This window comes from Cervus canadensis, chromosome 11 (assembly GCF_019320065.1).
Source record: "Cervus canadensis isolate Bull #8, Minnesota chromosome 11, ASM1932006v1, whole genome shotgun sequence".
Taxonomy (NCBI): domain Eukaryota; kingdom Metazoa; phylum Chordata; class Mammalia; order Artiodactyla; family Cervidae; genus Cervus; species Cervus canadensis.
Window position 1 is genome coordinate 48865143 of NC_057396.1, and position 13155 is coordinate 48878297.

Sequence of the window (13155 nt, forward strand, 5' to 3'; positions counted from 1 at the left end):
TATGCATTAGTAGGCATGTTCTTACCACTACTGGGTTTCCCCAGTGGCTCAGATGGTACAGAATCTGACTGCAATGCAGGAGACCTGGGTTCAATCCCTGGGTTGGGAAGATTGCCTGGAGAAGGAATGGCAACCCACTCCAGTATTCTTGGCTGGAGAATTCCATGGACAGAGGAGCCTGGTGCTCCACAGTCCATGGGGTCGCAATGAGTTGGATATGACTGAGGAACTAACACTCTAACTTTCAAACCTCTAGTTACGACTAATGCCACCTGGGAAGCCCCAGACATTTTGAATATTATGTTATAAATGTCTCAGTTCAGTTCAGTTGCTCAGTCATGTCCGACTCTTTTCTAGATCTCATTTAAATCTAATGGATAGTCTCTTTTTCGTGGCACCTTGGAGGCTGTCGACCACTTCAGAATGAAGCTGAACATCTCTTTTCCGGCCACTGGCTGCCAGAAGCTCATTGAAGTGGATGATGAACAAAAACTTCGTACCTTCTAGGAGAAGCGTATGGCCACAGAAGTTGCTGCTGATGCTCTGGGTGAAGAATGGAAGGGATATGTGGTCCGAATCAGTGGTGGGAACGATAAGCAGGGTTTCCCCATGAAGCAGAGTGTCTTGACCCATGGCTGAGTTCGCCTGCTACTGAGTAAGGGGCATTCCTGTTACAGACCAAGGAGGACTGGAGAGAGAAAGTGCAAATCTGTATGGGGTTGTATTGTGGATGCCAATCTGAGTGTTCTCAACTTGGTCATCGTGAAAAAAGGGGAGAAGGATATTCCTGGACTCACTAATCCTACAGTGCCTCGTCGCCTGGGTCCCAAAAGAGCTAGCAGAATCCGCAAACTTTTCAATCTCTCTAAAGAAGATGATGTCCGCCAGTATGTTGTGCGAAAGCCCCTAAACAAAGAAGGTAAGAAACCTAGGACTAAAGCACCGAAGATTCAGCGTCTCGTGACTCCACGAGTTCTGCAACACAAATGCCGGCGTATTGCTCTGAAGAAACAGCGTACTAAGAAAAAACAAAGACGAGGCTGCAGAATATGCTAAACTTTTGGCCAAGAGAAGGAAGGAGGCCAAAGAAAAACGGCAGGAACAGATTGCCAAGAGACGGAGGCTGTCGTCTCTGAGAACTTCTACTTCTGAGTCCAGTCAAAAATGAGATGTTCTAAGAGTAACAAATAAATAAGATCAGACATAAAAAAAAATATAATGGATAATAGTAATTTTTTTTTTTTTTTTTTGCTGTTTGTTTTAGCATGTAGCTTGCCCAGTTTGATTCAGAAGTACTGACCTGCTTCTGTGGTTCCAAAATGTCATCCAATAGAAGACATACAGATGGCTAACAAACACATGAAAAGGTGCTCAACATTACTCATTATCAGAGAAATGCAAATCAAAACCACAATGAAGTACTATTACATGCCAGTCGGAATGGCTGCTATCCAAAAGTCTACAAGCAATAAATGCTGGAGAGGGTGTGGAGAAAAGGGAACCCTCTTACACTGTTGGTGGGAATGCAAACTAGTACAGCCACTATGGAGAACAGTGTGGAGATTCAATAAAAAACTGGAAATAGAACTGCCATATGACACAGCAATCCCACTCCTGGGCATACACACCGAGGAAACCAGAACTGAAAGAGACATGTGTACCCCAATGTTCATCGCAGCACTGTTTATAATAGCCAGGACATGGAAGCAACCTAGATGCCCATTAGCAGATGAATGGATAAGGAAGCTGTGGTACATATACACAATGGAATATTACTCAGCCATTAAAAAGAATACATTTGAATCAGTTCTAATGAGATGGATGAAACTGGAGCCATTATACAGAGTAAAGTAAGCCAGAAAGATAAACACCAATACAGTATACTAATGCATATATATGGAATTTAGAAAGATGGTAACGATAACCCTATATGCAAGACAGAAATAGAGACACAGATGTATAGAACAGACTTTTGGACTCTATGGGAGAAGGCGAGGGTGGGATGATCTGAGAGAATAGCATCGAAACATGTATATTATCAAGTGTGAAACAGATCGCCAGCCCAGGTTGGATGCATGAGACAAGTGCTCAGGGCTGGTGCACTGGGATGACCCAGAGGGATGGGGTGGGGAGGGAGGTGGGAGGGGGGTTCAGGATGGAGAACACGTGTAAATCCATGGCTGATTCATGTCAATGTATGGCAAAAACCGCTACAATATTGTAATTAGCCTCCAACTAATAAAAATAAATGGAAAAAAAAAACTTAAAAAGCAAAAAAAAAACCAAAAAAAACCCCAAAATGTCATCCAGTTTTCAAAGTTCTGCAATGTTATTTAGATTTGTCCTGGTTGTACGCCACCCAGTGGTCAGCTTCAGATCTGGACAGTGGCCCATTCCATGCTCAGTACCCAAGTACATGGTATGCTATTTAGCATCAGATTGATGCTTGCACAGTTCAGGGGTGAGGTCAGAAACTATGGGGCTGTTCTCCTGAACTCCTCCCTCTCTTGTGATTTCTCTGATACTTTCCAGTCTTTTGAACCCCCCACTTTTGAGCCCTCCGGCCAAAAATCTTGGAGGTTCAGTTGCTCTCCTCTCCACTGCATTTTTCATGTATCTGGGGCCAAGTCACGGGAGGATAGAGGGAGAAAAAAATTCAACAGCGGTTTACCCCACCCTACTGGGATTGTTGGAAGAAAAAATTACAGCATTATTTTATATGGTTTTAATGTGCGTGAATGGAATACATGAGATAACTTGAAGTTTTAGGTGGCCATATGCACTCACTACCACCACTTCCATTGTGGCCCATCACTGCAGGATTGCCTGGTGGGAGGGGTGCAGGAGGATGGAGAACAAAAGATAAAAAACAAGTGGATGTTACCCCCAACCCCACCCCTACACATCAATGTGAGGGTCCTCTTTCCCTGTTCTTGAGCCAGAGCTAGAGGGCTTCCCCTGTAGCTTTCCCAGTCCTCAACCTGGGGTCCACTTACAGGTTTAAGCCTACTGAGGATCAAAAAGAGGAAACTCACTGCCAGTTCAGCGGTGCTTCATGTTCTGGCTTCCCCCCCCACTCTGACTATAGAGTCCTCAAATGCCTGCTCTATTCTGTCTAGATTTTATAGCTGCCTTCAGTGGGCAAGACATCTTCCAACAAACAGAATTTCCTACATTATAATATTTTATTTTAATTCTGCATCAGAGAGGACTTTAAGTCACTCTAAATAACAACAGGCTTCCAAATCTGACTAAAGCCAAACTGAATTTTAACTAAATTATATTACAAAAACAAATACTTATGTGACAATAGAATCGATCTTTTCTATGAGACCTAAGTTTGTGAGGTTCAATTTTTGTTCCTGTTTGGTATTCAGCAGGGTGTTTGTTTGTTTTTTGACCTGTATTATTACACAATTTCTATTTCGGAATGCTAAAAACTAAAAAATGATGTTAGCTTTAAAGAAATGTTACTATTATTTTAGTTTTTTTAAGTGCAAAAATAGAAAGTTAAAGCAGAAATAAAAGGATCGAGGAAAAGATCATGACTTTCAAAATAAATATCAAGGCAGAGAAGAGAAAGGCTTTCCCAGAAGTCATCAGCTTCATGTCACGCCATTCTCCCCTGCTCACTCCACACCAGCCATGCTGGCCTTTGGCCTTTTCATTTCCTGCTCCTGCCAACCTCTTTCCTGATTCATGTGTAATTTCTGACTAACTCCTACTCATCCTTTGACTCATTTCCTCAAGAATCTTTCATTTGCTTGCAGATTAGGGTCGAATCCCCATAATATCAAAATACCCCCTATATTTTCCCTTGGTAGCACTTATTACAATTGTAATTTCTTTTTTCTATAATTCATGTCTATCTATTCCACCAGAGCATAAGTTTCATGTAGGCAGGACTGTGCTTAGCAGAGTAACAGGCAATAGTGGGTACTCATTTAAAAAGAATGAATAGAGCAAATAGAGCATTCAAAATAATCCTACTACTAAATCTGTTTATTGACGGTCCTCTATGTGACCGTCCTTTGCCAGGTCTTTTCTCTTATTCATCTCCTTTATCCTCACAATAAGCCTACGAGGTATGTATTGTTCCTTTGCATTTTATGGTTGGGAAAACCATAGTTCATTGAGATTAGTGATTCAGCAGCAAGCTGGTAAAGCCTGAAATTGAACCCAGGGTCTCCAGTTCTCAGCTGAGTACCCTTTCCACTATATCATTACTTCAGGTGCTCATTACCAGCTCCTGGCTCAGTCTCCCTTCAAGAAGAGTTTCTGGGATACTCATGTCTCATTCTCTTCTCCTTTGTGTTATGAAAGGATTAAACCAATAGACTGATGTTTCTACAAGCGTGGTCCACAGTACATCTGTTCCAGAATCATAGCGGGGAAAGTGGATGTGCTCAGGAGACATACTGCTACCAGACTCATTGAATCAAAATGTAGGAGAAGGGGAGGCAAAGTCTAGGATTCATTTTTTTTTTTTTTTTTTTAGGATTCATTTTTAACAGGCTCATGAGGTGATTCTCGTGCACGTTTGAGAACACTTCCTTAGATGATTTCCAAAGTTCCAGCTCTGACAGTCTTGTCTTCTAAGACATTGAATTTGGAGGCCAGGCTTCTGTAGCCCTATCATCTTTTCCAGAGCTGTGAACTCAATACATACTATTTTTCGTAAATGAATACACTTGAATTTGGAAGACAGATTCAAGTCCCTGCTTGGGTATTTACCAGCTGCGATTCCTTGGGAAAATTACTTCACCTCTTGAGCCTTAGAGTTATCATCTTTTAAGATGAAAATAATAACAACAACCCCTATTCTGGCTTTTAGTAGTTGGTGTGGAAGATAAATTAAATCATGTTTTTCAAAGCTCTTTTGATTCCAAGTTGAAGAACCACTACAGGTATAAAATGGACACCAAGAGAAGTTACTTCAGTTCTTCAGATTTGCAGATGGCTCAGTTATAGCTCTTCCAAATGGACAGAATAGGGAGTTTATTCTAACACAGAACAACCACTACCATCTCTGAAAATTGTTATTTCCTTGAAAAGATCCTACCTGCTCTTTTATAGAAACCTGAGGCATTCCTATAGCGCCCCCTGGTGAAATTTAGAAGCCAACTCAAACCCATAATCCTTGTTAAACACTTGCTGTCTGCTTAGAAACAAGATTAATACCTCAGTGTATGTATCTCTTCTCCAATAGACTAGGAGCTTTTTTTTTTTTTTTTAAATTATTTATTTATTTATGGCTATTCTGGGTCTTCGCTGCTTTGCACGGGCTTTCTCTAGTTGTTGTGAGTGGGGTCTCCTCTTTGTTGCTGTGTAAGGGCTTCTCACTACAGTGGCTTCTCTTGTTGGTGAGCACAGCTCTAGGCACGCGGGCTTCGGTAGTTGCAGTACATGGGCTCAGTAGTTACAGCATGCGGGGTCTAGAGTGTGCAGGCTCTGTAGTTGCAGCTCACAGGCTTAGTTGCTCCATGGCATGTGGAATCTTCCTGGACCAGGGACTGAACCCGTGTCCCCTGCATTGGCAGGTGAATTCTTATCCACTGTGCCACCAGGAAAGCCCCTAGACTAGGGACTAGCTCTTTGTGGAGTGTCTCTTTGTCCCCAGAGCCTACCACTCATCCATTCATTCATTTAACCATTACTGAGCATCGGTTGTGCCAGGTGCTGTTCCTGGTAACCAGCAATACAGCAGAGGAGCCAGATGACTTCCCTGTCCTCTGAGTCCTTATAGCAAGTATGAGAGACAGACAAGTAAACAGTCAAGAACGATGGTGATATATGCCATGCCGGGGGAGGTGCAAGGAACTATGGTAGTCATTTGGCTAAAAACCAATGAACAGTTTTGAGAAAAAACGCAGCACATGGAGGGATGCATGGCAAAAAAGAGGCATGAAGTAAAAGCAGGAGCCAAATGATGAAGGGCCTACTCTAAGCTTACTTTTACACTAGGGTCAATGGGAAGCAACTGAACAGTTTTAAGTAGAGGAATGATGCAATTAGATTTTTGTTTTTTAAAGATCATTCTGACTATAATGGGTAGAACTGATTGGAGGAGGCAAGGTCACAGGTAGAAAGACCAATTAGGAAGCTGCTGCATAATCCAGGTGAGAAATGAATGTTTAGTTAGGAGGTAGGTGTACATGGGAAGCTTTAAATGTATAGGTAAAATTCCATTTCTTTCTCTGAGTGGTAGGTACAAAAGTATTATTTTCTTTATATTTTACACTTAGGTTACATAAATTCTTTAGTATATATGAAGCTATTCATTTAAAGTCAAAGAAGGGGACGACAGAGGATGAGACGGTTGGATGGCATCACCGACTCAATGGACATGAGTTTGAGTAAACTCCAGGAGTTGGTGATGGACAGTGAGGCCTGGCGTGCTGCAGTCCATGGGGTTGCAAAGAGTCGGACATGACTGAGTGACTGAACTGAACTGAAAACTGACAAGATAATACCATATGTGTGCATGTATATATGTACACATACATAAATTTAAAAATTTGGAAGGGAAGGACACAAAAGATTCAAGAGGAGGGTGGCCTCTGAGAAAGCAAAGTAGACTATAAAGACAGCCATGATCCTTATTCCTCCCTGTATCCACACCCTTGGTGGTGTGAGCTTGCATCTCCCTCCATTAAGGAGTCAATTTCCCCTTACTATTTTCTTTAGCCAATGAAATACAACAAAAGGAACAATGTGTCAGCTTTGAGCCTAGGCCTCAAGAGGCCTTGCATGCTTCAGTCCTGACTTTCGGAACCCCATGCAGGCACCCATGTGAACATGTCTGGGCTCGCCTGCTGGAGCGTGGCAGAGCTTGGCCGACCCACCTGAGACCATCCTGAGCTAACCAGCACCCAGGTGACTTGGCAGCTGACTTCCATCTGATAAGTGAACCCAACTAAGACCAGAAGAACCAGCCTGCTGATCCCAGTCCAAACTGCAGAACTGTGAGATATATAAATAATTGTTGTTTTAAGTCACTAAAGTTGTGGGTAGTTTGTTTTGCAGCAAAAGTTGACTGTTACAGAACTGGTGTCTGAAATACTGCTTTTTTTAAAAAAAGTCCCAAAATTCATGGCATTGGCTTTGGGATCAGGGATGGGTGGAGACTGGAAAACTGGCAAGTAAACAGTGAAATCTGGGAAAATGATGAGGAAATTGTGACTGGTTAGAAAAATGGTAATCTGTATTTTATATTGGCAAAACTGTTGCCTGTGGTAACTAGGGGGAGATGGGGGGAAATACTAAAATTTTGATCCAACTAAGGAAATTTCTAAGGAGAATGTAGTGTCAGTTGGGTGCTCCCAGCTAGGTGTGATAACCTTATAACAGGGAGAGAGGTATGAGTTAAAGAAAGAACTGGCCTGCTTGAAACATGAATTTAGAGAGAAGAGAGAGGGCCAGGACTTACTACCTTAAAAAATAAAACTTCATCTTGAGGCTCTCTAGCCAGTGAAGAATTCTTACAGGGAAATATAGTCTAGAGATGTGAATCACACCAAAGGTGTGGCTGTAACACACTTTGTAAAGACCTTCGAGAGAATTAAAGTGATGTCTAGTAGACTCCTAGACAAAATGACTTCTTGAAATCTTAAGAGCAATATCCACAGAAACCTAATGCCAAAATAGCAATGATAAATTTGAGAGATGTCTCAAAAACGATTGCGTGAATGTGGCATTTGGAGTATGGATTAGACTACAATCAGATACATAGAAGACCCACAAAAATTTTAAATTGGTTACACATGTGAGAATATCACCAACCTGGATTAAAAGGGGCTTAAATAATTCAAATTGCCACTCAGCTGGCAATATGAGCCACTTCTTCAGAAGTAGCCAAGGAAGGTGATGGACAAAGCATAGTCCAGGGGGCAGAGCAAGAAGCACAGAGATCAATAGACTGGGAACTACTCCCAGGGGGCAGAATTTAGGCCTCAGAAAGGAATATACCCTCTCCCAGGAGAGGGGACCTGACAAATTTTGTCAACTTGGAGTCCAGAACTGCCTCTGTTTAAAGATGATTATGTATCTCTCATGCTTTTCCTTCTTGAATGGAAATGTCTGCTGTCTTTTAAATTCATAGGTATCAAGATCAGAAAGAACAACATTCATCAAGTCACCTACAAACCTGATGTAGATGATAAGATCCTAGACTTACAGCCTGATGACATAACAGCAAGAGACTTTTAGGGGTTCTGAAATGAAGGTAAGCATATTTTGCCTGTGCAAGGAATGTGAACAGTTACAGTCACAAAGTACATACTGTGGTGAATTAAAAAAGGGTCACAATCTTTCAATCCTCCTTGAATCCATACTCTTTGAGTTGTGACCCTGCTGTTCTTCCCATCAAAAGATGGAGACTATTTCTCCATTCCTTAAATCTGAAGTGGCCTTGTGACATTCTTGGCCTATGGAATGAAGCAGTGGCACTATTAAGCCTCAAGATGCCTCAAGAGCATGTGTCAGTTCTTTTTCTTGAAATCCTGTCTGGCTCTGAAGCTTAGAAAGGTCTGGCCTAAACACATAGACTTGTATGTAGGTCACCAACTTCAGAGTGATAGTTGGAACTTTGGACATTTCACCCAGAAAAAGTGTGTAAAATCTATACCATTGGCTGAGATCAGAAACCTATTTTCCAGCCTCTGCAGGATGCTTCTTCCTGCTTTCTTCTTCTTGTCTCCTGTGTCTGCAAGGTCTTTCCTCTTTTCTCTACCTCTAGCTATTCTTTCATGGAGAAGGAAATGCCAACCCACTCCAGTATTCTTGCCTGGAGAATCCCAGGGACAGGGGAGCCTGGTGGGCTGCCGTCTATGGGGTCGCACAGTCAGACACGACTGAAGTGACTTAGCAGCAGCAGCTATTCTTTCAAGGCTCCCAGCAATTGTTTAGAGCCCTTCCAGGATCCAGCAAAGATACTCCTCTATTCCTGCAGCATTCTATACTTAGTTTTACTACTGCAATTCTATTGCATTGTAATTGTTTTTGTCTTTTTAAATATGTGGGTTACGTCTTACCAACTTTTTGTTCAGGATCCTGCTCCTGGTAGGTTGAAAGTGAAAGTGTTAGTCGCTCAGTTGTGTCCAACTCTTTGCAATCCCATGGACTGTAGCCCACAAGGCTTCTTGTCCATGGAATTCTCTAGGCAAGAATACTGGAGTGGGTATCCATTCCCTTCTCCAGGGGATCTTCCTGATCCAGGGATCAAACCTGGGTCTCCTGCATTGCAGGAATATTCTTTACTATCTGAGCCACATGGAAAGCTCTGGTTACTAAATATTTATACAGAAGGAGAAAGGGACTGCCAGTTGGGAGACCTGAGTATTAGTCCCAGATTTGCCCCTGAACTGCTTTGTAAATCAAAGGATCACTGCTCTCTGGACCTTAGTTTTCTCTGAATACAAGTAGAACAGACTCCTTCTGGCTGAAGACTAAGATTCACTGACTGAGTATTATCCAGGCACCCTCAGGTCATGGGGGAAAGAAAGCAGGGGGAAGAAGATGACTTGGGTTCTGCAGGAATCCACTCTGTGGACTCAAGTTGATCCCCAACCTGACCCTCAGACTTTCCTAACTGTGAAGAATTTGCCTTCCTTCCAAGGCAGAGGTTCTGATCCCTGTCCACTAGGGGGAAGCATGCAGATGTGGGAATAGCAAACAGCTGAAAAAAAACTCTAATCCAGTTACTATTTTTTTCTGGCCTGCTCCCTGCCCACTCTCCTACCGTTTCCCTACTCCAACTTTCCTAATTTAGCCTCAGGTTGGTCTCTACCCACCCTTCCAACTTCAGCTCATGACTTTGCCGCAGCCAGTCTGGCAGGAAGGCCGCCAGCAAGTCTCAAGTCTCCCTGTCTCCCAGTTGTCACCAGTAGATTTTCTTTGCTTTAAGTTGAATTTATTCATAGACCAAGTATGCCTCATCCCCTGTGCTTATTCACAGCCTACTTACCCTTGTAACGCAGCTCAAATTCCAATTCAGTTCACTTCAGCTGAACATTCCCCGCCCCCCCCCCCCCCCCCCCCCCCCCCCGAGGGCTGATTATCCTCTTGTCTCGGTTCTGGGCTCTGGGGAACTGCACTGAGTCAGCCAATTCCAGCCCTTGGGGAGCTCACAATCCACTGGGAGCGTCTGACACACTCAGAAACCATTTCCTCGTGGTGTGGGAAGTGCTGTAACAAAGGGGGTTCTGGCAGGATGGAGTGGGGCCCTGCCCACTGTGGTTGGTGGGGTGGAGGTGGGTGGCAGGCAGGAAAGGCCTTTTTTTTTTTTTTTAAGATTTTTTTTTTTGGTGTGGACCATTTTTAAAGTCTTTATTGAATTTGTTACAACATTGCTTCTGTTATATGTCTTGGTTTTTTGACTGAGAGACATGTTAGCTCTCTGACCAGGGATCAAACCCACACCCTCTGCATTAGAAGGCAAAGTCCCAACTGCTGGATCACCAGGGAAGTCCCCAGGAAAGGCTTTTTGGAAAAGATGATGCTTGAGTTGAGGATTAAGAGAGCAGTTGTTCATAAAGCAAAAGATGTCGAAGTGTTAGGGGAAACACACTGACTGAAGCCGCCCAACCTGGCCAGGCACCATAGTAACTATTTGCCTGAGTTATTTTATGACAGAAGGTCCTAGTAAGGAACATGGAACTAATAAGCCACCGCCGACTGAAAGAGTTCAGGAAAGGTCAAAAGGAGATGTCACGTGTCCTAGCACCTCCCAGAATCCTTCTCGCTGGCATCCATCTTGGCTGAGCAATGCATGTGCCACCAGGAAGGACCCTGAGTCAGAGTGATTGGCCAGATGCAACCCAGAAACTAAGCCCATCACCATAAAACCCAGGACTGCAAGTCACATGGCAGAGCAGACCTCCCGGTTTCCCTTAACCTGCTCTGTCTAGGCGCCTCTTCGTAATAAAGTTTTTTGCTTTGTCAGCTTGTGTGTCTCATCAGACAACACATTTCCAACTCTTAGACAAAAGCCCACTCTCGGGTCCTGGAAGGGGCCTCCCTTCCTGCAACAAAAGAGTGTGCTGTAGGCCAGAGCCCTCTTCCTGACACCTGTTGTGCTGCTCCCATATTAGAAATCTCACCTTTTTCTACTCTGGGCTGGCATATATATTAATATTATTTATATATTAAATTTTATACATTAAATTTATATGTTTATATTTATCATAAAATTTATATTTTATATAAACAAAACAAAATTTATATTAAAATATAAATATATTTAATATAATTATATTTTTATAGTATATATTTATGAATTTTATATATTAAATATATACATATATATATAGATAGTATTATGGGGGCTTCCCTGATGGCTCAGACGGTAAAGAATCTGTCTGCACAGGTGACCCGGTTTGATCTCTCAGTCTGGAAGATCCCCTGGACAAGGGAATGGTACCCATTCAAGTATTCTTGCTTGGAGAATTCCATGGACAGAGGAGCCTGGCAGGCTAGAGTCCATATGGTATTATATTAATGTTGGACCCAGCTCTCAGGAAATTGTCTATGGGGTGATTAGGAAGGTGAAGGGGATCTAAAAATCAGGTCACACATGGAATAGTTACTGAATTACGCATATTCAGACTGAGGGGAAAAGCCTTCAAATGACAAGGAAACAGATTTTTGGATAACATTGAGTTTCCAAGTGCAACCAAAGAATAGAAGCTGTGGGAGGCAGATTTCAGCTGAACATAATAAAAACTCTCTACTAGTCTTTCTTTCAAAGAGAATAACTTGTCTTGGCAAGTTGTCACAGGAGAAGTTCAAATCTTTATCCCATTTGGTAGTCATATGGTAGAAAATGACGAGATTGGATAAGATGACCTTCAAGGTTCTTTCCAGTGGTGGATTCTCTCATACTTTCCCCGCCCCCACCATCATCTCTTGGAGACTTTCTGCTTAAGCCCCGCCATGGCTCTCATTATTTACTGACTGAAGTCTAAGTTCTGCAGCACAGCACGCGGGGCCCTCTCCCCAATCCCCGCTCACATCCCTGCTCCCAACATGGCGGTACTGACGTGCGCGTGGTTCTGCGCATGCTTGTGCTGTGTTCTGTGCTCAAGATGTCCCTCCTCTCCCTGTGCCGGAGCTTTTCCTTGTCCTCCAATACTCTGTCTGGCACTGTAGTCAACTGCCACCTTTGGTCTGCACCACAACTTTCAACTGGTGAGTTAACCTCCTGCCACTGTGTCTTGATGGAAGGGTAACTGCAGCTCGCTGTCTCCTGCTACCATTCAGAAGAAAGCTAGGGGTCAAATCCTTCCATTACCAGGATCTAGTTTCAGCCAGGAGGCAGGCATGTGACAAGAGTCCAGGCCCCTGAGGCCTTCTCTTCGGATACTTTGAATTCAAAGACATCAAAAATAAATACAGGTGATCTGGTGGTGTGGGGCAGTGGGAACAGTGTTTTGAACCTGCTGTTCTAGCAGTAACATGATTGCTGTGTCTTTTTTCCTACTTCTTAGCCTTCTGCACTGCCCTTGGTTCCTACAGATTTCTGGGTCAACAAATATTTATAAAATGAATGAATGAAGCAGAGAGAATAAGGGTCAAAGACATAATCTAAAGCAAATCACATGTAAGACTGGTCTATTTAATGATTAGAACCAGAGGTAAAGAGAGGGAAATAAAGATAAACAGGAGAACGGTCATATCACTAACAGGAATGAAGAAGTGCTAGTTTGGGGAAGACAAGAGAGGAAAGATGGAGAATAAATAAACATTTTTATTATAGTGAAAGTCACTCAGCTGTGTCTGACTCTTTGTGACCCTATGGACTATACAGTCCATGGAATTCTCCAGACCAGAATACTGGAATGGGTAGCCTTTCCCTTCTCCAGGGGATCTTCCCAACCTAGGGATCGAACCCAGGTCTCTTGCATTGCAGGTGGATTCTTTACCAGCTGAGCCACAAGGGAAGCCCAAAAATACTGGAGTGGGTAGCCTATCCCTTCTCCAGCAGATCTTCCCAACCCAGGAATTCAACCAGGGTCTCCTGCATTGTAGGCGGATTCTTTACCAACTGAGCTATCAGGGAAGCCTTTTTATTATAATCCCTCCTCTAAAACATCTCCATCTAAATATACATGAATTCTCCCTTGGGGATGATAACAGTCCTATTGCTATCTCAGGTTA